Here is an 8,999-nt window from a genome sequence, read left to right on the forward strand (position 1 = left end):
CGACTATATGATACCCTTCACCACTTTGGGTATATTATATATATGTAAAATACATCTGAACCGATTTCAGGGAAACTTGCCAGAGACGAATATATAATACATCAGTACGTTGTGTCAATCGGCCTAGCTATGGATCTTTTCACGAAGCTTAGCAACATCATTCTAGACTTAATTCAGGGTACTGAATTTAAATTTTGAATTGAATACCAAAATTCTTGCAAATCGAAAGATATATAGGGACTTTGGTGCACCAATTACATAAAATCGGACGAAAATATATATGGGAGCTATATCTAAATCTGAACCGATTTTCACGAAACTAAGCACACATCATTTTAGACCTCATTTAGTACGCTACGCCAAATTTCGTGCAAATCGAATAATTTTCAGGGATTTTGGTAGACCAGCTATATCTAAGCTATATCTAAATCTGAACCGATTTTCAGCAAACTTAACACACATCATTCTAGACCTAATTCATTCGGCTTTGCTAAATTTCGTGCAGATCGAAGGATATTTAGGGACTTTGACGCACCATTTACCTTTAATCGGACGAAAATATATATGGTAGCTATATCTGGACCGATTTCCAGGAAACTTAACACACATCATTCTAGACATAATTCATTACCCTATGTCAAATTTCGTGCAAATCGAACGATATATAGGGACATTGGTACACCATTTACATTAAATCGGACGAAAATATATATGGGAACTGTATCTAAATCTTGACCGATTTTTCCCAATTTCAATAGGGTTCGTCCTTGGGCCATATAATCGAACGATATATAGGGACATTGGTACACCATTTACATTAAATCGAACGGAAATACACATGGGAGCTATATCTAAATCTGAACCGATTTTTCCCAATTTCAATAGGGTTCGTCCTTGGGCCGAGTAAGTGACCTATGCAAAATTTCATCCAATTCGGATCATAAATGCGACCTGTACTTTGTTTACAATTTAGCATGGACAGACAGACGGACGGACATGTATAAATCGACTTAAAAAGTGATTCTATGCATATTCTAAAAAGGAACCATGTGTCTATCTCGTTTACTTTTGCCTGTTACAAACATATGCACAAACATATAATACCCCCTGTACCACAGTGTGGTGAAGGGTATAAAAAGATTTCCAGACGCGTCGGTCCTTTGCGCAATTTTTTAAAATTGAAAGACCATGTTTGGCAATGTTGTCTTCCATCTAATTTGTGGCCTGCGACTTTTGCCTGAACCATCAGCTGATTCGCTTTTATATGTTTTTGAGCGGGGGCATCCTCATCCATTCGCAAAACACGGCCTTGCCACCGTAGTCGCTTTAGCTCGTCTGACTATGTCGTGTGTAGATGGTATAGCTCGTGGACGCTCGTCGACTCAGATCAGCTCAGATCTTTCGGATAATTTTTTTTTCTCAAACACTCCAAGAGCTGCCTCAACTGCTTGTGCAGGAGTCCATGCTTCGGATCCATACACGAGCACGAGTAGTATCAGCGTATTGTTTTAGAGTGTTAGTTTGGTCTGGCTGGAGGTGGCCTTGTTTCTATACGCTCCTTCTCCGAATTTCAAAACTGATGTCTTTAGTTTTATTTATGGCGATACCAAGGTATATAAAATCTTTTACTACCTCGAAACTGAAGCGTCTCAAGTTCCACAGTTGGTCCAAGTCTACTGGACGTCTTGCGCGTTGATACCATCAGCTTGGTCTTTCGCCGTTTACTGCCAGACCCACTTTGGCAGACTCCTTTTCAATTTGTTCAAAGGTGGCTGTTACCGCTCTTAATGTTCTATCCATTATGTCGATGTCGGCGTAGGCGAGTAACATTTGTTGTTTAGTGTACAAAGTGTAACCTTTGCGTCTCGTATGACCATTTCCAGCAGGATGGTAAAAAGATCACACGACAAACTGTCACCTTGTCTGAATCCTCGTTCGGTATTGAAGGGCTCCGATGTTCGACCCATTATATCGATGTCATCGGCGTGGGCGAGTAACATGTGTTGCTTGGTGTACAAAGTGCCATTTCTGTTCAACTTTGCGTGTCGTATGACCATTTCCAGCAGGATTTTAAAAATATCACACGACAAACCGTCATCTTGTCAGAATCCTCGTTCGGTATTGTAAAGTCGTAAAGAACCCTTCGATAGGTTCTTTACGACTTTAACTGCTGACCTTGTGCCAGTTAAAGTTATCCTGCATAGCCGTAGTCATAGTCAACGAATAGATGGAATGTGTCGATGTGTTTTTCGAGGGCCTTTTCCAGGATTTGGCGCAGAGTGAAAATCTGGTAAATGGTGAATTTATCAGGTGTGAAGACGCATTGGTATGGTCCAATAATGCCATTGACCATTGGCACACTGGATAGCGCTTTATATGCGATGAGAAGGTGACTTATTCTTCTATAGTTGGCACATGCCGATATCTTCTTTTTTTGTGCACGGACACAGGATGCTGAAGTTCAAAATCATTGGCCTTGCATTGTACTAATCAGTTGGTGCATTCTCCTGACCAGCATATGACCACCAGTCTTGAATTATTCGGCTGGTAATCTATCAGCATCTGCTGCTTTACTATTCTTCATCCGATTAATTGCTATTCGAACCTCATCTTGGCTAGGAGGTATGCAATCTATAACGTCATCATTTATTGAGTCTGGGGTATCTTCTTCACCGCCGCTATTTAATACCAGAAGCTTGGCAAAATGCTCCTTCCAGATCTTCAATACGCTGTCTGTATCTGTCACCAGATTTCCATCTTCATCTCTACAGGAGTATGTGCCTGCGCCAAAGCCTTCGTTTTGGTATTTTAAAATTTCCGGATTTTATTCCGACTCCTGTATATCTAGATTTGCTCGCGCTCACGTGTTTCTTCTTCTTTCTTCTTTTTCTGAAAATACGTTTCTCCTCTCTCCTTTTCTCCCGATAATTCTCCATCGCATTACGTGTTGTTACTGCTCAGTACCATTACGACACTCCTGATGATACCATGGATTTCTTGATGGTGGTTTTTGGTACCCAAGTGCTGCTTCTGCTACAGTTTGTAGGGAGTGGGTAATTCTTTGTCATTGTGCTTCCATATTATTATCGGGACAAGAAGTGCTTACGTCAAGCTGGTAGGTAAGTTGAGCGGAGTAGGCCACTGCTACCTGTTGTGTTTGCAGCTTTTCAATGTCGAGTTTCCGCGTTACATTAGATCGCACCTTTGCTGCTACATTATGTCGGGTGAGAACCATAGCTGCCACAAGGTAATGGTCCGAATCGATATTCGCTCCTCGTATCAATCGAAAGTCTAAAACACTGGACGAATGCCTTCCGTCTATCACAACACGGTAAATTTGATTGATCCGAAGAAATCCAGGTGGCCTTGTGTATATCGAGATGCTTGCATGTTTTTTGCTGCCGCGAAGTCAGATCGAGGTCCTTTATACGTTTGTGGGGGTCGGCCACATGGGGGTGGTTATTTTTCTTTTTCGTTGCTTTTTCTCAGTAAGAGAGGCTTCCGAGTGTGGGCAACTAACACGACGGCTCAACCCATTTTTAATAGTTCTTAAGGGTGAACTCGTGGCACATATCAGCTCACTATTTCAATGGATGATGAAAATAGTTACCCCAGGTGACACCGCGGCTAGGTCAGTGTCCACAATTGCAATGAAAGAGGGACCAAGATAAGCCTGGGCTTCGCCATGTTAAAGCCAATCAGAACCGTTGCTACATTATGAAATTATACCCTTAAATCGGTATTCGAAATACAGTTTGCCGATTCTATAACAAAGACAACTATTTCTCCTTCAAGATGACACCTAACATATGCCAGTGCAACACAACCCTGTTTTGGCATGAAATTTTGCATAGATTTTCGAATGACACGTGTATAGATTGATTAGATCATGTGTTTTATGTCGTCTGATTTCTGTCAATGGACCTTTAACCAATAGTATGGAAATGGAAAATTTCTTAACCTTGTTTTTATACCCTACACAACTATGTTGTCAGGGTATTATAGCTTTGTGCAGCCCCAAAAGTTTGTAACGCCGCGAAATATTGGTCCTTGACCCACCTTTAAGTATACCGATCGTCACATCTTGACTAGCTGAGTCGATCTAGACATGTGTGTCCGTCCGTCCGTCTGTCCGTCTGTCCATTATAATTTGTAAACACGATACAGGCCACAGTTATGGACCAATCTTCACGAAATTTTGCATATAGGATGGGTTCTGGCCAATGAAGACCCCTATTGTTTTTGGGAAAGATCGGTTAATATTTAGGGGATGAAATGGACTAAATACTAAATTTTTGTCGGTTTTTCTGATCGCTTCAGAGGCCGCAACAATGCTCCGAACATCGTGAAATTTTGCATGAAGAAGCGGATCGGGCCAAAGAATAAGCATGCCTGTTTGGAGAAAGATCGGTCAATATTTAGCGGGTCAAAATGGCCCTGACTTTTGTGTGCAAAATGACAAAATTTGTATTCTATGGCATATATATTTACCCCTGAAGGACATATACCCGAGAAGTTGATATTATATCCAAGAGGAGTGGTTGACCTTTAAATTAAGACCAATTATATTGTTGTATGTGCTCGGATGTGGGAGTTACACCTAAATATTTACAGGTATCTCCGTATTCGTATATTATTTAGTAACCCATTATCACTCTGGAGAGCGGAACTATAGCGCTGATCGCTTTTAATTTGTTCCATGAGGTTCCAGTTATGGTCAAGAACAACGCCTATAATTTTCGGTGATGATCAGATAATAATTTTGGAATGAAGTGGACCGAAAACTTAATTTTTTGTGTTATTTTCGAGTCGATCTATAGACCTCAAATGAAAGCCGAACATCACAACACAACCCACGGTGAAGGGAATCTGGACAATAGCTGTACTGAATACTCGTAATATTCGGAAAATATGTCAGTGTGAGGAAGAGGTGCTGTTTACCACTAATCGGGCAAGAAGGTGCAAATATCACGAAGTATTGCCCAGTCTCGGAATAAACATCCGCAGAACATTTTAGTTCCGTGGTAGTTGTGTAGGGTATCGTATGGTCGGCCTCGTCCGACTATACTGCTCCGCTCACTGGTTAATCAGTATATTTGTAGTATTGAATATAGGAAACATAGATATGATGTTATTATAATTGATTATTAATACGGACTTTATATATCTCTCTCTACCCATCTATTTTTATGACACAGAAATAACTGTTCGAAGTTTAAAAGCCATTGCAATTCTTCCCTAAACTTTGCTTAACTCTAAAATTTTGCTAATAATTTACTACGGGGTTTTTAATGTAATGCATTTTATTTACCTTCATCCACTTTCTCTTGAACCTTCTGAAGGACACTTACAATATATTTGTGTTTAACTCAACCATATGAGTGTGCAAAAATGGAATTGTAAAAAAAATACTCCCGCTGACTTACAATTTCGTGCTTATTTCATACACGGCTTGAGAGCACTTTCACGTCATTATGGCGCTACACTAGAAATGGTGGGTATGTTCAGTTCGTTAGATCAATATGCGACAAAATAGAGCTCATGGACTAAGTGGTGGGAATTTTTTTTCAAATGAAATCCTTCAAATGTATATGAAGAACCCTGAACTATCATAGATCAAGTTTTTGATGTAGATTTTCTTAATGGCGCTATAGTTCATAATTTGCAGATTATTTTTCAGATGACATGTCTTGAGTGAAATCGAATATTTTTGAAAGGCTGCCTTGATTTTCCATAACGACTAGATAATTTTGCGTCTGCAGCGCCATCTATTGGTGAAGTAGATTGAAATGGGGGAAAAGGAAAAGTTATAGCTCCGGTATTTATGCTATAACTTTTGAACTACAGTTGATATTTTAATAAAATTGGTGCGAAAGCTAAGAAGTCTAGCTATTTCGAAATCTCTTCATATTTTCATAAGTACGAGATTTTGTATGAGAAAAAAATACTTCGAAATAATCCCTTAATAATCTTCAGAACACAGTTTGCCGTTTCTGAAATATGAAAATATTGTTGGCGTTCCTAAAGCTCATCATTGCAAATGACATGCCTTCAGTTAAATCGAACGGGAATTAACATATCCTCCTTATATCACAAGCAATGTTGCGATTGGAAAAAAAATAGGACCAAAATACACGTAAAAAGGGATCAAAATCTGACTCTTAGACCAACATTGGCAATTCAAACGTAATTCTTACAAACTATTGGTATGAAATTTGGTACGAAAAAAGTGCATCTTCTTCGTCTTTATTTTCCGGAACTGTAAATTACATACCACAAGACAAAATTTTTCTCCTCCAAATATTCTGAAAAAGTGTTGCTCATAAAATTTAAGATAGGCTCTTTAAAGACAAGAAACCGATACGTTAATGTTTTCATCATCCTTTTCCGCAATGTATCCGAACCTTATATCTATGTACAATAAACCAGTAAGGAAAGTAGTAAAGTCGGACGGGCCGACTATATGATATCCTTCACCACTATGGGTATATTTAAAATATGCATCCTAACAGAAGGGCCATTAACATGAAATTGAGTGAACTAAAATATGTGACTTCTATCTAAATGTGAATCGACTTAGATGAATCCATAAACATGCCGTTCATTGTTACAATGGAACAAAATTATGTTAATCGATTTAAAGCATATATCAATCGGGCACCCGTTGAATACTTGAAACACGAAGTCGGTCAGAAATATAAATGGGCTACATCTAAATATCTAATTTTTGCACGTTTCGTTCCTAATAGACATATTTTAGGTCCTACTTATAATCAGACGAAACCATATGGGGGCTATATCCAAATGCGGACAAGTTTCCAACAAAACTTGACACACGTTAGGTTAAACTATCTTATGTACGTTGTGCAAAATTTTGTGTAAATCTGAACCGATTTTCACGAAACTTCACACACACCATTCTGGACTTTATTCAGTACGCTTTGCCAAATTTCGTGCAAATCGAAAGATATATAGTGACTTTGGTACACCATTTACATTAAATCGGTCGAAAATATATATGGGACCTATGTCTAAATCTGGACCGATTTTGAAGAAATTTTAAACACATCATTTTAGACCTAATTCATTACGCTATGCTAAATTTCGTGGAAATCGAATGATATATAGGGACTTTGGTGAACCATTTACATGAAATCGATCGAAAATATATATGGGAGCTATATCTAAATCTGAATCGATTTTCAAGAAAATTTACACACAAAATTCTACACTTAATTCAGTACGCTGTACCAAATTTCGTGAAAATCGAATGATTTTCCCGAACTTTGGCGTACCATTTAAATAAAATCGGGCGAAACTATATATGGGAAGTATATCTAAATCTGAACTGATTTTCAGGAAACTTAACACACATCATTCTAGACCTAATTCATTACGATGCGCCAAATTTCGTGCAAATCGAAAGATATATAGGGACTTTGGTACACCATTTACCTTAAATCGGACGAAAATATATGTGGGAGCTATATCTAAATGTGAACCGATTTTCACGAAACTTAACACACATTATTCTAGCCCTGAATCATTAGGCTATGCCAAATTTCGTGCAAATCAAAACTATATATAGGGACTTTGGTGCACAATTTACCTTAAATCAGACGAAAATTTATATGGGAGCTATATCTAAATTTACCTAAAATCGTGCGAAACTATATATGGGAGCTATATCTAAATCTGAACCGATTTTCAGGGAACTTAGCACACATCATTCTAGACTTCATTTAGTACGCTATGCCAAATTTCGTACAAATCGAATGATTTTTAAGGACTTTGGTGCACCATTTACCTAAAATCGGGCGAAACTATATATGGGAGCTATATCTAAATCTGAACCGATTTTCACGAAACTTTGCACACATCATTCCAGACTTTAGTACATTCTGCCAAATTTCGTGTAAATCGAAAGATATATAGGGACTTTGGTGCACCATTTACCCTAAATCGGACGAAAATATATAAGAGAGCTATGTCTAAATCTGAACCGATTTTTCCCAATTTCGACCTTGGGCCGAATAGGTGACCTGTACTTTGTTTACAATTTAACATGGACAGACAGATCGACGGACGGACATTCATAAATCGACTCAGAATGTGATTCTATGCATATTCTCAAAAGGAACCATGGGTCTATCTCGATTCCTTTTGCCTGTTACAAACATATGCACAAAGACATAATACCCTTTAATCAAAGGCAAAAATCGAAAAGTCTAAAAGTCACCCTTTGCCCTCTTCCACCTATCCCTTTTATGAATCAAGAATGGAAGTTTATACTGAATATTTGGATGTTGATCCTATAGTTCCACATTCCATATTAGTTTCGAATGGGTAATATTTTTAGTAAAATATACCCTTCTCTTAAAATATATCCTTTTTATGATGCAGTTCGAAAAAAAAAATTCGGACCACGAAAAGAGGGACTAAAATCGGATTTTTTGACCAACATTGAAAATATAAGCGGAATTCTCCTGAGTTGTTACAATGAAAATGTACTGTCTTTATTTTCATTAACCTTATATCCATGTACAATAAAAATTCGGAACATACGGCACATTTTGAAGAACTGTAGGATTCATTTAAAGTACTAACCACAAATAGATCTCATTATGCCTAACACCCTAAATTTAAATTTATTATTTATTGTTAATACTAAACCGTATTTTGAGATAACAAATCCGACTTTTGTCAACCGATTAACCTTATAGTTCTGTAGGCTGGCAAGCAAACAACTTGATACAACGTTTGTAGGGATGGTACCTGAAGACATGGTTCTATATTGAAATCTGAAGTACCAAGGGTAGATGGAATTTATGTGAAAAAATGTATGCTTAATTTTACCAAATAGTGTTCCATTGCAATTCGTTGCATCTGCTCCCAAAAAAATTACATTGTTTTTGTATAAATTTCAAATAAGTTGTTTCCTTTTTTTCTGTTTTCAATTAGGGAGTTGTTTTTTTTTTTCTCCACCTGCAATTCACTGC

Source organism: Musca vetustissima, unplaced genomic scaffold (assembly GCF_032173495.1).
Source record: "Musca vetustissima isolate MV318-11 ecotype Yass unplaced genomic scaffold, APGP_CSIRO_Mvet_v1 utg34591, whole genome shotgun sequence".
NCBI classification, from domain to species: domain Eukaryota; kingdom Metazoa; phylum Arthropoda; class Insecta; order Diptera; family Muscidae; genus Musca; species Musca vetustissima.